Source organism: Myotis lucifugus, unplaced genomic scaffold (genome assembly GCF_000147115.1).
Source record: "Myotis lucifugus unplaced genomic scaffold, Myoluc2.0 scaffold_5, whole genome shotgun sequence".
In the NCBI taxonomy this organism is placed as follows: domain Eukaryota; kingdom Metazoa; phylum Chordata; class Mammalia; order Chiroptera; family Vespertilionidae; genus Myotis; species Myotis lucifugus.
Window position 1 is genome coordinate 18,333,544 of NW_005871053.1, and position 16,360 is coordinate 18,349,903.

The window sequence follows — 16,360 nt, forward strand, 5'->3', positions numbered from 1 at the left end:
CCACACAAGCCCCGCCAGAGCAGCCCCGCCCCCGCCCCGCCCCCACCCGCACAAGCCCCGCCCAGCGCAGCCCCCCCCTCCCTGCCTCGCACGGAAAACTGCCACTGAAAGAGGACCAATGTCAAGTATAAAGGTCACCTGAGGGTCTTGGTTAGGTTTTTGCCGAACAATAAATAACCAACCAGGTCTAAAACCACCCTGTAGTGAGTTAGCGAACACAGAATCACCCGAGAGGCTTATGAAGGTTCTAACAACTCACCCATAGAGATTCCTAGAATTCAGAGGAACTGGGTGAAGCCAAGGAACCTATGTTTTCGACAGATCCTCGTGTGGATATGGTTAAGGTCCACACTCTGAGAAACACTACTCACACACGTACACACACACATTTGGTTTCCCCCCCAACAAGTAACGCCTTTCATTAACTGTACTTGCTAAAGTTTGAATGGTTGGTAAAGGCAACAAATCTTTATTAGGAAATTTCCCACGATGTTGCCATTTCCTAGCCATGCTTGAATATTGTCCAAGATACAAATTTTAGATAACTCAAGGAAAGTGTTTGTACTCCCAGTTTTAGCTCTGACACCCACAGGCTAAGGCAAGTTGCTTAACCTAATGAACCTTCATTTTTTTTTTTTTAATCTGACAAAGGAGGACAATAATAACTTACTTTACTGGATGGATGGTTGAGAAGATCAATCCGATAAAGTAAGCAAAAGCTCATGGTAAAGTATAGAATGCTCTACCAATGAAAGGTGGTGTCCCAAGTCACGCGCATCATGCTGGCTCCTTCCCATCACCAAGGTTTTCCCTGGGATTCCTTTCAGGAAATGAAAGTAGTCAAATCCACAGCCCATGTGGCAGCTTCCTGAGCACACCAAAGGCTGGGACTCTCCATGTTGACTGCAGTATGATTACATCTGGATGAAAGCAGGGAGCATTCTCAGAAGCTTCCATGATAAAGACCTATTTACTTATTTATTTAAAAATAGTTTTTAAAACTCTCACTGCTTTTGCATATATTTGATGTGGGTTAATGGTGTTTGAAAAAGACCTCACCACCAAACACAAAGCCAAGAAAAAATGACCATGAATACTATGTATTTTTGTCAGGCAGAGCCTGCTCTAGAACATAACTTTATATCCATACATAGACTTGACAACATTTTCTAAGTCATAAACTCTCCAGTCCTAGTGATCCTGGCCACGCCATGCCTGAACAGGTTTTCAGTTCATAATTTTTTCTTCATCCTGAAAATGTTAAGCCAAGCTCTGGAGTTCTTGAACTTCTTCTTCTTCTTCTTTTTTTTTTTTTTTCTGGTTATATGGTCCATATAACTTAGAAGCTGCTGTCTCCCCGGGGAAGTACAGCTTCTTGCTCCTCCTGTGATAGAATTTTTTTCTCTGTTAGAGCAGGGGGATCAGGCGCTAGCTGCCCCAACTTCTCCCTACACTCCTGATGTTTGCACTTCTTTCCTTAAGCTAGTAAGTCCAAGGATTTAAAAACTTGACAGTGCATTTTAAAATATTGGGCTTCCTTTTAAAAGTCAAAACCAAAATATAGTTTTAAAGGCTTTTTTAAACAAACACAAACTTCTTGTATATAAATTGTGACCAGTTGAACAGTTTTCTTGTAATAAGTTATTGAGTTAAACATGACAATACAAAACTTTTTTAAAAGAATTAATTTTTTTAGAGAAGTTTTAGGTTCATAGCAAAATTGAGAAGAGGGTACAGAGACTTCCCATACACTCCCTACATTGACACATGCACAAGCCTCTTCCATTATCAACATCTCCCAGCAGAGTAGTACATTTGTCACAATAGATGAACCTACATTGTCATATCATTATTATTCAAAGCCCATAGTTCACATTAAGGTTCATGCTCAATGTTTTATGTACAAACATACATTTTATAGGTTTGGCCCTCGCAGCTACGGCAGCTTGCCTTGGCCCTCACAGCCCCTGTCTGGTGTTATTAGCATATAACGCTTTTATTATTATAGACCAGAGGCCTGGTGCATGAAATTCGTGTGTGTGTGGGGGGGTCCTTCAGCCCAGCCTGCACCCTCTCGCAATCCAGGACCCCTCGGACATCCCTCCCTCAATCTGGGACTGCTGGCTCCTAACTGTTCGCCTGCCTGCCTGCCTGCCCGATCACCCCTAATCACTCTCCCGGCCTGCCTGATCACCCCTAACCACTCGCCTGCCTGCCTGATCACCCCTAAACACTCTGCCTGACTGCCTCATCGCCCTTGACCACTTGCCTGCCTGATCGCCCTTAACCACTCTGCCTGCCTGCTGATTGCCCCTAACCACTCTGCATGCCTGCCTAATCACCCCTAACAGCCTCTGCCTCTGGCCCCACAACTGCGGCTTCATCTGGAAGGACGTCCGGAATGACGTCTGGAAGGTTGTTCGGCTGTCTGGTCTAATTAGCATACTAGTCTTTTATTATTATAGATACCTTAGGTTAGCAAGCAGTACTGTGTGGTAGATTGGGATGAAAATGAGAATTGCAGACTTATTAAAAATATTTTAGAAGCTATTTTCAAAACTACTTAATATTTTATTGTGAGTTCTAAATATAAATCTAGGGACAAGGAAAGCTGCCAGTATAAATACTACAACTGGGAATGTCAGGTAAGCATCAATGATCTCACTCAAATCTTAGATGCGAAATATCACTATTAATAGAATCTGGTTGACTTCTGATTTAAGATGACATCTGGACTAGCTGTTTGTGTCTCAGATTCTCTAAACTAAATGAAAAATCAGGAAAATATGAGAACTCAGAATAGCATTGAAAGGCAGGATTGATAACCAGGTGTATGGCTGAGCAATCTGTGCCCTATTCAGTGTACCCAGCTGACAGAGGTGCTCACTTGCCCCTTGGGCTTGAATCATCCCTAGAGGGGTGCCTTTTTCTAAGCCACTAAAAGCATCAAAAGAGTAGCTGTAACCCTGGTGACAAAATCTGACAGGATTTCCCACCATTTGCAAGAACTGTGGGGGCTGAAATGGATATGAACTTTGTTATTTGAAGGTGACCAAATCTGCTGGCCTGAAGAAAAATAAATGTTTCTGTCTCTCTTTCCCTCTCCTTCCTTCTCTCTCTAAGATCAATAAAAAAAACATATTTAAAAAACAACAACAAACCTATCTGGCTCATGGTACATACGAATGAATTGACAGTAATCCCACTACTATGTGTAACCTACAAGTAGTATTTTACACCTCCTTGCCCCAATATCCCCCATTAGCACTTCTCACTATTACCCATTTTGGAGCTATGGTTTGGATTATAGCAACATGATCCCAATGGGAGTAGAGAGATAGGATGCTCTGTGTTTAAGGACATGTGAAGCAAAATATCAAAGGGGCTGGGCAGACAGAATAGTGTGTTTGACTCTCACTGGGAGTTTAATTTTTCATATATGGTTCCAACCAAGGAAAAGACCAATGATTGTTTCTGATTAACTAGGAATTAGTCTCTTCATAGTAAAATAGGCAATTAGAATGAGGAGTCTCACCGCAAGCCAATACCTGTGGTGACAAAATTGATAAATGTCAATTTCACGCCAAAAATTTAGCTGTGAACTGTACATGTATACTGTCTCTAAGTTCAAGATCTGTGCAGAGAAACTAATAGAATTCAGGCAGATAATAATGAGAATCAAGGAAAATCCATAAATTGGGTTAGTAAAGGATACCTGAGGCTTAGAATGAGTAAATTCAAGACAAAGTATTCCTTTTTAAAAGATTATGCTGCATGAATGAAGTAGGAGAGAATCCTCAAAATGCTGAGAAAGTGAACACTTTGGAAAATGATACTAGAAGCATAAGTAAATGGACTGTTAGGTAGTTAAGTGCTGACCACTGTCAGAAAAAAAAAAAGTAAATGGAAAGAATCTTCTTTGCATTTTCTATGAAACAGGAGATGAAATGCAAGATATTAGACTAAGGTAAGGAGAGACCTAGTTAAGTGGCAGGGAGAAATAAAAACAAATTGAATAAGTTAAGGCTATAAGGACATAGAATATGCAATGTCAAAATTCAAATATTATTTAGGCAAAATCCAGGAAGGGATCAGTACTACAGAATATTAAATTAATGTTTAGAGTAAAAGCTTAAAAAACTCTATAAAAATGTAAATGTAAAGGACAAATACATGAAAACCATTGCATGAAATAGTAGAAAAATAGTGCTTCAACTTCTTCAGAAGAGATCAGAGTAAATGGAACAGAAATAGCAACCAAAGATATATAAAAAGGTATGTGAAGTAATAATTTAGTCCAAAGCAGAGATGAAAAGGACTCAATGAGTCTTGAAAAATATTAAAGAAAAGAGACCAAACTTTGACCTATTCTGGTAAAAATGTGATATTAATGATTTATCAATTTATTCAGCAAATTTTTTGTGAGTACTTGACATATGCTAACTGTTACGAATACAAAGAAGAGCCGGACACATTCCTAACCAAATAACTTAGAGTGTCTTGTGATTGAGCTACATGTCAGAAGCAGGCAATTGCTGCACAATGTGGTATTACAATATTACAATAGGGGTAAGTGTGGGATACTCTGAAAACACATTGGAAAGGCTTTCATCCAGGCTTGAGCGGGTGAGGGAAGACTGCCTGTATCTAAAGTATGGAAAAATAATCAACAAGAATTTGAGCAGAAAAGAAATTACTTGCAAAGGAAGAAAAATATGGAAAAGTGATCTTCATTATTAAACTTCAGAAACTGAGTAGAATAACATTTACAGTTGTTTGGGAACTGTCTATACAAAGGCTATATAGCCACACAAGTTATCATTCACATAGGAAAGGAAAACAAAGACATTCTTAGGTACTTCAGGGATCAGAAATATACCACTCATTTTCTGAAATAACTGAAGATATACTTCAGTTGGTCAAGAAGGGAATCAAAATAAAAAACCAAAGATGAAATTCTGATATGAAATAAATATTTATAATTATTTGAAATAATTTAAATACTAGATTAAGTAAAAACTTGTTGCAAATATAAGGAAAATATTAAAAATAATTTAAAAATAATTTTTAAGACATAAGATATAAGTATAAAAAATAATTTAATAATAACATATTCTAAACTTCCTAATTATAGCAACAAAAACTCAAGTGGTGAAAGAAAGCTGGCAGGAAGTAAAAATTTCTAATTGACTCATTTTTTATATTTTATATGTGGAAATAAGAAAATGATAGATAGGATCTCACTCTAACTACAATTGAACATATATTATTTTAGCTTCTTAAAATGTAAAGATAAATAAGTACAAGTAGAATAAAAATTATATGTTCATTTTTTTATCGTGTAAATAGAAGAAAGAAAATAAAACATTGCTCATATAACATAATACTCTTACTTCCCAGCATTTAATCAATCACCCAATAAGGTAACTCATGTAAATGCTCCTCTGCAACATTTCTTGCTGCATATACTCTGTGTCCCTATTGTCACACTCTGGCCTCATTGTGACTATGTCTATTGTCACCCCTGTTCAAGCCACTATCAATTCATATTTACCATATCAGCCTTCTCACTGTTTTCCTCGCTTTTACTCTTGTCAAATTCTAAATGTTATGTTCCTGTATCACTTAAAATCACTCACTGGTTTCATATCACCCTTAGAATAAAATCCAAACTCTAACCTTGAAGCTTCTTCTTACTTCTCTAGATTCATATCTTCTCTCTTCCTCTCGCTGATTTGGGGCTTTTTCAATACTTCAAATGCTCCCTGTTCTGTCTTTTTCAGGTGTTTGCTCATGTGGTTTTCTTATTCCAGAACATGTTTCCCTCATGTTTTACTTGGTCTGTTAGGCCTCGGCTAACTGGACTGACTCTAAGCAGGACCTCACTTGACTCCCCTTCCAGGTTAGAACTATGGGCTTAGCTATAGATCCCCATTTCACTGTCCTTTCCCCTCTATGACATGCTCCACACTTAAAATTCCAATATGCACATATAGATTTTTTTTTAAAATATATTTTATTGATTTCTTACAGAGAGGAAGGGAGAGGGATAGAGAGTTAGAAACATCGATGAGAGAAACATCGACAAGCTGCCTCCTGCACACTCCCCACCGGGGATGTGCCTTCAACCAAGGTACATGCCCTTAACCGGAATTGAACCTGGGACCCTTGAGTCCGCAGGCTGATGCTCTATCCACTGAGCCAAACCGGTTAGGGACATATAGATGTTTTTGAAGTTAGGATGGCTATTATAATGATATTAAGTATATGTGCAAACACCAGTCTGAGGCCTAGCTGGTCATTGTCCTCCTTCCCCCGCAAAACCAAACTCAAGCTGAGATAGGTAATTCATATTGGTAATAAGTAAGAATTCTGAGTTAAAATTGTCTCATTCATATGTTGGCATTGTCATTTATTTACAATATGACTTTCTTAACCCTGTACCTCAATTTCTTCATCTGTCAAATGCAGATTATAGTAGTACTTGCCTCAAAGTTTGTGTGTATGTACAATGAGATAATATATAAACAGGGCCTGGTATACCAAAGAAACTCAATAATATTAACTAAAAGATCATTTCTGTAATTTAAGTATGTGGTTCTACATATAGTTATTTTTAATTTAAATAAGTGGTTGTAATTATCATTTAAAATGTCTTTAAAAGCTCTTCCTGAGAAAAGCTAGACATTGGACTTACAAGAAAAAAAATCTTTAAATCAACTATCTTAATTATGCCCAAAGAGCTAAAGAAAACCATGGACAAAGAACCAAAGAAAATGAGGAAAATGATAAATGGAAAAAATGAGAATATTAGTAAAGAGGTAGAAACTATTAAAAGGAACAAAATAGAAATTTGGAGCTGAACAATACTATAAGTGAAACAAAACATTTACTAGAGGGGCTTGGTAGCTGATTTGAGGAGGCAGAAGAGCCAGCGAATATGATGATAATGCAATGGAAATTATCTAGTTGGTGGAGCATTAAAAAAAAGAATAAAGAAAAAAGAGCCTAAAGACATGTGAGACAACATCCAGTGAACCAACACATGCATTATGGAAGTTCTGAAGGAGAAGTGAGAGAAAAGGAACAGAAAAAAATTTTTTTGAGGATATAATGGCCCCAAATTTCCCAATTTGATGAAAGACTGAATCTGCACATTCAAGAAGCTCAATAAACAGCAGTAGGATAAGCACAAAGAGATTCATACTGAGGTACATTATAATCAAACTGTCGAGAGCCCAAGATGAAAGTAGTAAGTAGTAAGAAAGTAGTAAGAAAGAAATGACTCATCATGAACAAAGGATCCTCAGTAAGAATACAAACAATTTCACTTTGAGATTATGAGGGAAAGAAGGCAATGGAATGACATATTTAAAGTGCTGGAAAAAATAGGTCTCAACCATGAATTCTATGTCTGGCAAAACTATTCTTCAAAAATAAGGAGAAATTGAAATAGTCTGAGATACAAATAAAGGTAAGGGAGTTGTTGTTGGTAGACTTAACCTATGAGAAATGATAGAGTCCTTCAGGCTCAAATAAAAGTCTACTAGACAATAATTTAAATCCATAGCAAAAAATTAACCCTGGTGAAGACAACTACATAGGTAAATATATAATCCAGCGTGACTGTATTTTTTGTTTGAAGTCTTATTTTTATTTCCAACATAATTTAAAAAACAAATGCTTAAAAATAATTATAAATCTATGTTAATGAGCACACCATGTATAAAGATAAAATTTGTGATTACAACAACATAAGGGAGGGAATCAAGCTGTATATGAGTAGAATGTATATTATTGAAGTTCAGTTAGTATTAATTCAAATTAGATTGTTATAAATTTAAGTTGCTAATTTTAATCCTTATAGTAACCACTCAGACAGTACCTTAAAAAATATATAAAAGCAAATGAGAATGGAATAAAATGGTATATAGCAAAGAGTTAACGAAACACAAAAGAAGGCAGTAATGGGGGAAGTAAGTGAGGAACAGAAAAATGGTGTAAGGCATACAGAAATCAAATAGCAAAATGGCAGAAGTAAGGCTTCCTTATCAGTAATTACTTTAAATATAAACAGATTAACCTCCCAAACCAAAAGGCAGAGCTTGGCAGCATGGATAATGCAACAAGATCAGACTACGTTTATGTTGTTTACAAAGACTTACTTTAGATAAAAAGACATAAATAAGTTAAAAGTAAAAGCGTGAAAAAATTCTCCATGCAAATAGTTACAAAAAGAGAGATGGAGCAGCTATACTAATATCAGATAAAATAGCTTTTACATGAAAAACTGTTATAAGAATGAAGAAGGGCATTATAGTGATAAAAGTCATGTATCAAGAAAATATAACAATTATACAGATGTACACATCAAACAAACGCCCCCTGTCCCTGTAAATACATGAAGCAAATATTGATAGAACTGAAGGGAGAAATAGACAGTAGAGAATAATAGTTGGAGATACCACTTTTATTTTTATTTTATTATTATTATTTCTTAAATATATTTCTTTATTGATTTCAGAAAGGAAGGGAGCGGGAGAGATAGAAACATCAATGATGAGAGAGAATTATTGATCGGCTGCCTCCTGCACGCCCCCTACTGGAGATCGAGCCCACAACCCAGACATGTGCCCTTGGCCAGAATCCAACGTGGGACCCTTCGGTCTGCAGGCCAACGCTCCATCCACTGAGCCAAACCGGCTAGGTCAAGGAGATACTACTTTTAATAAATGATAGAAAAAAACAGTAGTTCAAAAAGGAAATAGAGGACTTGAAGGATAGTATAAACAACTAGACCTAACATATATATATAGAACAATCTACCCAATAACAGTAGAATACACATTCTTCTCAAGTGGATATGAAAACTTCTCCATGATTGATTAAATGTTAGGCCACAAAAACTCTCAATATACTTAAAATATCAAAATCATACAAAATATCTTCTCCAACCAAAATGAAATGAAGCTAGAAATCAATAAAATAAGGAAAACTGGAAAATTCATAAATATGTGCAAATTAAACAACACATTCTTAACCAATGGATCAATAGGAAATCACAAGGGAAATTAGATTTACTTAGAAATAGATCACACCATGCCAAAACTCATGGGATGCAATGAAAGCAGTGCTCTGAGGGAAATGAATAGCTGTAAACATCTACATTTTTTAAAAAAGAGAAAAGTCTGAAATCAATAACCTAACTTGACATACCAAAGAACTAGAAAAGAAGTAAAGCTAGCAGAAGAAAAGAAACAATAGAGATCAGAGCAGAGATAAATGAAATAAAGAGTGAAAAAACAGTAGAGTCAATGAAGTCAAAATCAGTTTTTGAAAAGCTTGACAATAAATCGTTAGCTAGTCTTATAAGAAAATGGGAGAGAACAACAAATAATTAAAATCAGAAATGAAAGTGTGGACATTACCACCAACTAAACAGAAATAACAAGGATAATAAGAGAATACTATGAATAATCATATGCCAACAAATTAGATTACCTAATAGTAATGTACAAATTCCCAGAAACACACAAATTACCCAAACGGAATCTAGGAGAAATAGAAAATACAAACCTACTTATAACAAAGAGATCTAATCAGTAATCACAAACCTCCTAAGAAAGGAAGGTCCAGGACCAGTTGGTTTCACTGGTGAATTCTATCAAATGTGTAAAGAAGAATTAACACCAGTTCTTTTCAAACTCTTAAAAAATACAGAGGAGGAGGAAATACTTCCTAACTCTTTCTATGAAGCCAGGATTACTGTGATACCAAAGTCAGACAAAACACGGAAATAAAAGAAAACTAAAAACCAATATTCCTCTCCCCTCTCAATTCCTCAGGGTCACAGGCTGTAAGATATAGAAGGACCCCGGCCAATCTGGAGGTAAAAGTGACAGCCGGTTATTAGCCACTAGCAGTTGTTTCGAGGCTGAAGCCAGAGCGGACTGTTCTTCTGGAGCCACTGGTCCGTCATTTCTCAGGTATCGCCGAGAGCCCAGCAAGGCTGAACTGTAAAGAATGGAAGCGAATGCATCTGTTGAGATGTTTTTAAAAGTCCTGGAGAACCAGTTGCTTCAGACTACCAAACTAGTGGAAGAACATTTGGATGCTGAAATTCAGAAACTGGATCAGATGGATGAGGATGAATTGGAACACCTCAAAGAAAAGAGATTTGAGGCACTAAGAAAAGCTCAACAGCAGAAACAAGAATGACTTTCAAAAAGGACCTGGGGACTACAGAGAAATCCCCAGCAAGAGAGACTTTTTTCAAGAAGTCAGAGAGAGTAAAAAAGTGGGTTGCCATTTCTACAGAGACTCCACATTCAGGTGTAAAATGCTAGACATTCACTTGGTAATATTGTCCAAGAAACGTCTGGAGACCACATTTTTGAAGCTGAATGTAGAAAAGCACCTTTCCTTTTTTTGAGACTGAGGATCAAAATCATTCCCACACTGGCACTGGTAAAAGATGGAAAAACACAAGATTATGTTGCTTGACTTATTGGCCTAGAAAATACAGATGACTTCACCACAGAAACTTTAGAATGGAGGCTTGGTTGTTCTGATATTCTTAATTACGATGGGAATTTAATGGAGCTACCATTTCAGAGCCAAAAGAAATTTGGAACAGACTTCCCAAAGCTGGAAAAGAAAACTATCAAGGAAAGAAATATGATTTGGACTCTGATGATGGAGAGCAGTTATAATTCTTTGTAAACTGACTTTTTACTTCTGCTTACTTTAGAATTAGATGTATTTTCTAAATTTGGTTGACTTTTGATACATTTGTCATCTAATGATCTTATTTTAGCTTTATACAGTTGCATTACACTGAAAGATATCTTTAATATGTTCTGTGTGGACCTCATGTTTAAGTTGCGGAAAACTGCTGAGTTCTTATATTATTCGGGTAGGATGCGGATTCTCTATTTTTGCAATTGATTTTATCATAATATGAGTTTTTATGTCTTTGTACATTTTTATGTCTTTGTACATTCACAGTTGTGTTTTTAATCCACTGGTTTGGAAATAGAACTTCAGCGAACAGTTTCAGGACTAATTCTCATGCATTATTTACTTTATGCAACAGGTCAAGTAACATTTAATAGTGTAACAGACTGCACTCGTAAATGAATTATAAACACTTTTTACTTCTTAAATATAGTTACATAACTATTAAAGAATTGATAAAAAATAACAACAACCAAAATCACTTACAGATAAAGATGCAAAAGTTCTCCACAAGATACTAGTAAACTAAACTAATAGCATATTAAGTAGACTTCACATTATGACCAAATGTGATTTATCCCTGCAATGCAAGGGTGGTTAAACAGAAGAAAATCATTCAATGTGGCATATACCACATTATAGAATAAGAAAAAAACCCCACCCCACATGATTATCTCCACTGATGCAGAAAAGACATTTGACAAAATCCAACACCCTTTCATGATTTAAATAAAAAGATGCAGACAACTAGAAATGGAAGGAAACTTCCTCAATATAATAAAGAGAACTTATGAGAATTCCATAGCTAACATATTACTCAATGGTGAAAAACTGAAAGGTTTCCCCTTAAAACCAGGATCAAGACCTCTGTAGTTCAACATTGTCCTAAAGTTCTAGCCAAAGCATTTAAACAAGAAAAAAAATAAAAGGCATCCAAATTAGAGAGGAATAAATGAAAATATCTGTTTGCAGATATTATCTCTATATATAAAAGGCTAATATGCAAAGTGTCCCCTCGGGAGTTCGACCAGGAGACCAGGAGTTTGCTCGCTTGCTATGACATGCGCTGACCACCAGGGGGCGGCGCAGAATGAAGGAAGGCCCAGGCTGGCAGCCAGAAGGCTCCAATCAGCTGATTGCCTGCCAGGCCTAGAGACCCCACCCGTGCACAAATTTTGTGCACTAGGCATCTAGTCCTATGTATAAAAAAATTCCAAAGAATCCATAAGAATGAACAAATTATTTTACCAAAGTTGCTAAATATAAGATCAACACTCAAAAATCAGTTGTGCTTTTATGCATCATCAATGAACAATCCAAAAATGAAATTAAGGAAATAATTCTATTTACAATAGTATTCAAAATAATTTTATGTGATGTGAATTTTACCTCAATTTTTTTTAAAGGGGGAAAAATTAAGGAATTCTGAATAAATTATGGACTGAGTTAGTAAAAATGTATCAATATTGGTTCCTTAAGTGTAACAAATGTACCATACTAATGTAAGATGTTAATAATAGAGGAAACTGTGTGTGATGGGGTATATGAAAACTCTGTAATGTTTGCTCAATTTTTCTCTAAATCTAAAGTTATTCTAAAAAATAAAGCCTGTTAACTAAAAAAAACCTTTATTATCCTAAGTAATTTTTGGATCAAAGAGGAAATAAAGCTACAATGAAAAAAATCATAAAATAATGGCCATGTGAAAGTGACATATAAAAGTGAGATGTAGTTAGAATGGTACTCAAAGAAAATTCCTAGCCTTAAATATTTTCATTACAAAACAAGAAAAGAAAAAAATAAATAAATGAACTAATCACTCAACTCAAGAACAGAAAAGTAAAAGTAAAATATTCTAAAATAAAGCATTAAGAAAGATTAATAAATATAAAAAAACTAATTATTTAAAAAAATGAAAACCATAGAAGTAATACATCCAAATTAACTCTTTGACATGTCCAATCAGGAAAAAAAAAAGAGAGAGAGAAAACATAAATGGTCAAAATAAGTAATGAAAAAGGGTTATCCACATAGTTATAGAGATGATTTTTAAAAAGTACAAGAGAATACCATGTATGCTAATAGATTTGAAAAATTTGATTAAAAAAAAAATCACATGAACAAAACAACCAAAAGTGGGTGCCAAGGATAAATAGTGTTAAGGTTTGCTCGTTAAACATTTCAAAGAGCAAATAAAGCCCATTAAACTTTTTGAAAGCATGGTAAAACGGTATTTTTTTAAATCAGAAAATAAAAAATACAAATTAATTTCGTTTAAGAACATGAAAGCAAAATTTCTCAGTAAATTACAGACATTTCTTATTCAGCATACATTGGGGTAAGATCAGTGAATTTGGACACATTTTGCATACCACTGTCGGTTGTAACTGAATTGTGGTCTGCAACTGGCGCTGTCATAATAGGGAGAAAGCTTTTTGCAGAAAATGCAGGAACAGCTGCTTTGTTTGAGTATCTGGTTGCTCTGCCGGGAGAGGGCTTTTTGGCTGTGACACATTGTTTTCATTCTTTTCTGTTAGTTTGAGTTGTGAACTAAATTGTGAAGCCAAAATAATAGGAGAGAGGCGTCTAAGAAGTGTGGATTGAAGAGAAAATGAGGAAATGTGTAGGTTTGGTTTGGTTGGTTTTGATCAATTTATTATTTTAACCAGAGCAAAAAATATATATATTTTATAACTATAAATCTACCCTTTTACTGGGGACATGATTTTTGATATCACAGAATTTAAAAAAAATGAAATTATTGTATTGTGTAACAGCACGGTACTATATAGTTTAAAACTATATAGGAAACCATACAGTTGTCTCTAATGATATAAAAAAGACATTGAATATAGTTTTACATGAAGTCTTGATACACCTTTAGTAAACTCGGGTTAGAAATGTATTTGGTAGTTATCTGGTTTTTATAACAAGCTTATTTACTTCAAACCAACAGCCAACGTCATTCTTAATGTTAACCACTAGGGAAATTCCCACTGAGATCAGAATGAGACAAGGTTGGCTGCTATCTCTTCTGTTATTAAACACTGTTCTAGAAGTTCTGGACAATGTGGTGAGAAGAAAAAAAAAGGATACGAAATTATATTTTTTCTATGTAGACATGACATGTAAGTTACCTAAAATAATTTAGAATAAAGGATTGATATAATGGCTAAATGCAAGATAAAATTATGAAATCAAGAACTTTTTAAAATCACCACCCCACACAAAGAAAATAAAACATGCTGAAATACAGTTTACTATAAACAAAGACCTATATGTTTTCTGAGGCCTTAAGTACATGGAGAGAAAGAATGTTTGCAGACAGGCAAGTTCTCTACTGTAAGAATGATTCTTTTCATCAAATAAGTGTATGTTTTACGAAATTCCAACCAGAACTTTTTGGGAGGAATTTAACAGATTTGTTTTAAATCTTCCAGTTGGCCATCTCTTTTATTGTCACAAGTGTTTAAAAGAAGTAACCGGACATTCCTGTAGGGCCCTGGTCAGTTGCTAGCAGGAACCTCAGTCAGGTTGGACTTGATATACAGCCCACATCCCTCCTGCCTGGAGACAGACACCTGTGTGCGCCCGTGAACAGGTAAAAGTGCACCCTGGAGGGAGTGAGGAAATGGGGTGGACGAGTGAAGAGAAGGGAGACCTGGAAATAACTTCTAAGCTTCAATGAATGACTTGGCTGCTCTGGGCCCTTGGCTAGGTCATCTTCCTTTCTCCCCCATCATTTTGCAGTTCAGATAAGACATCTCAAAATATTGTTTTAATGTTGTAAGAAGGCAGGGCAGTGGAAACAGAGAGCCATGGAAAAAGTGATATGAGATCCTGTTTAAGCCCTGGTTCTGCCTTGAACTGGAAGATCTTGTGATTGTTTTCCTCCAGGAGACACTCAATAAATGGCAGCTATTAATATAACAATAGTGATAATGATTCTTGATGTTTACTCTTTTTGAACTATCTACATTTCCTAGGCTTATCATTAAGAAAATACTTAAGAAAATACTATCTTTAGTATTCATCTTTGTTTCTGAACATAAAAGTCAATTGGTAATAGAAGAAGACTAGATTACTCTAATTATGTAAGTTTTTTTAAAAAAATACATTTTATTGATTTTTTTACAGAGAGGAAGGGAGACAGATAGAGAGTTAGAAACATCGATCAGCTGCCTCCTGCACATCTCCTACTGGGGATGTGCCCGCAACCAAGGTACATGCCCTTGACCGGAATAGAACCTGGGACCTTTCAGTCCGCAGGCCGACGCTCTATCCACTGAGCCAAACCAGTTTCGGCTAATTATGTAAGTTTAAATGTTTTAAGATAGGAAATGGAAAGTTTTCCATGAGGTTAATACTTTATTGTAAAGATATATTCATTAACATGTATTTCTTAGAAAATGGAAAAATATAAACTTTAGTTAATGTTTGAATGAATACACTGGATGAGACCGGAATTGATCTTTAAAATTTTAACCCAAAAGAAACATGACTATAGTATATATATAGTATTAGTGTACTTTCCAACCTAGTAAGCTATATACAACTTAACTTATGCTAACTACATATCTTTTAAGTCTTACATTGTTATAAAAACCACTCAGAGAAGGTGTATGTTCCAGATATAAACGAAAAAAAATGATCATTTCAAGTAGACATCAATTTTATTTTAAATGTTGGGAAAACTGTAAAAAAATCACAGTATTTTAAATTTTCCTTTAGTTTTAGCTAAGGACCCTATTTTGTAAACGTCAAATTTCTAACTATGACAATAAATACAAAGGTATTATTGAATCATGTCATAAATTACTCACTTAGCAGAAGCAAGAGGAGAACAAGTCAGCCACACTTCAGTTTAAGACATCCTGGCCACCTTGCTTAGGTTGCGAATCAATAGGAACGACTGAAGTTTTTGGTCACCTCTTCTTCAGCTTACAAGTCTTCCTCCACAGACTATTCCTCTTTAAAGATGTGGGCAGTTACAGAGTCTGAAAGCTTTATACACAGGCTCTAGAATGCTGCCCAAACCTCCCTGAGCTCTCCCTTGTGTTGAACTGGGAACTTCCACTGAGAAATCCCCTGACTTGAAAACTTCCTTATTTGTAACTATCAACGGCCAATCATGGCAACATATTGAAATGAAGCAAAGACACCAGAAATTGTTCTGTAAACCACCCGTGACTGTCGCTCTGACTTCCTTTTGAGGCAAAGACACTTTACTTGAATAGTTAGGGCATTTTAAGAGAAATCCAGAAATTATAAACACAAATATTTTAGGTTTAAGCAGATTTATATGTAAGAAAATTTAAAAAGCAAGTTTATTTGACAAATAGTGTTTTTGTTGTTGTTGGTTTTTTTTGCTTTTAAGAAGTCACTCTCTCCCCTAAGTAGTATGTTTATAAGCAGAAGGCAAAGACTAGTTGTCTTGGCTTTATGGTCAACAGGGGTCAGTTGGATGAAGCCTAGAAATAATAATGTTTATGCTGGATCCCAGAGCCTGACCTCAGGTACTTAGGAGAGAGGGGAAGCGAAGAGGCTCTTACGACAGCTTTTTTCCTTGGGAACTAAGGTGCATGTGGAGGGGTGTGTGTTCCAGCTTCTCGGGCTATTTGGA

General features: G+C 35.6%; 1 protein-coding gene and 1 pseudogene across 1 annotated transcript in view; one reads left to right on the forward strand and one right to left on the reverse strand.

Moving 5' to 3' along the window:
- Positions 1 to 15,578, reverse strand: part of TANK (TRAF family member associated NFKB activator) — a 97,037-nt gene extending 81,459 nt beyond the window's left edge. The window contains exon 1 of the mRNA XM_014446038.2: positions 15,561 to 15,578. The gene's annotated coding sequence lies outside the window, so the exon portion shown is untranslated. The remainder of the gene's footprint in view (positions 1 to 15,560) is intronic.
- On the forward strand, positions 10,024 to 10,712 carry LOC102423337 (annotated as a pseudogene).
- Positions 15,579 to 16,360: the final 782 nt, after the last annotated feature.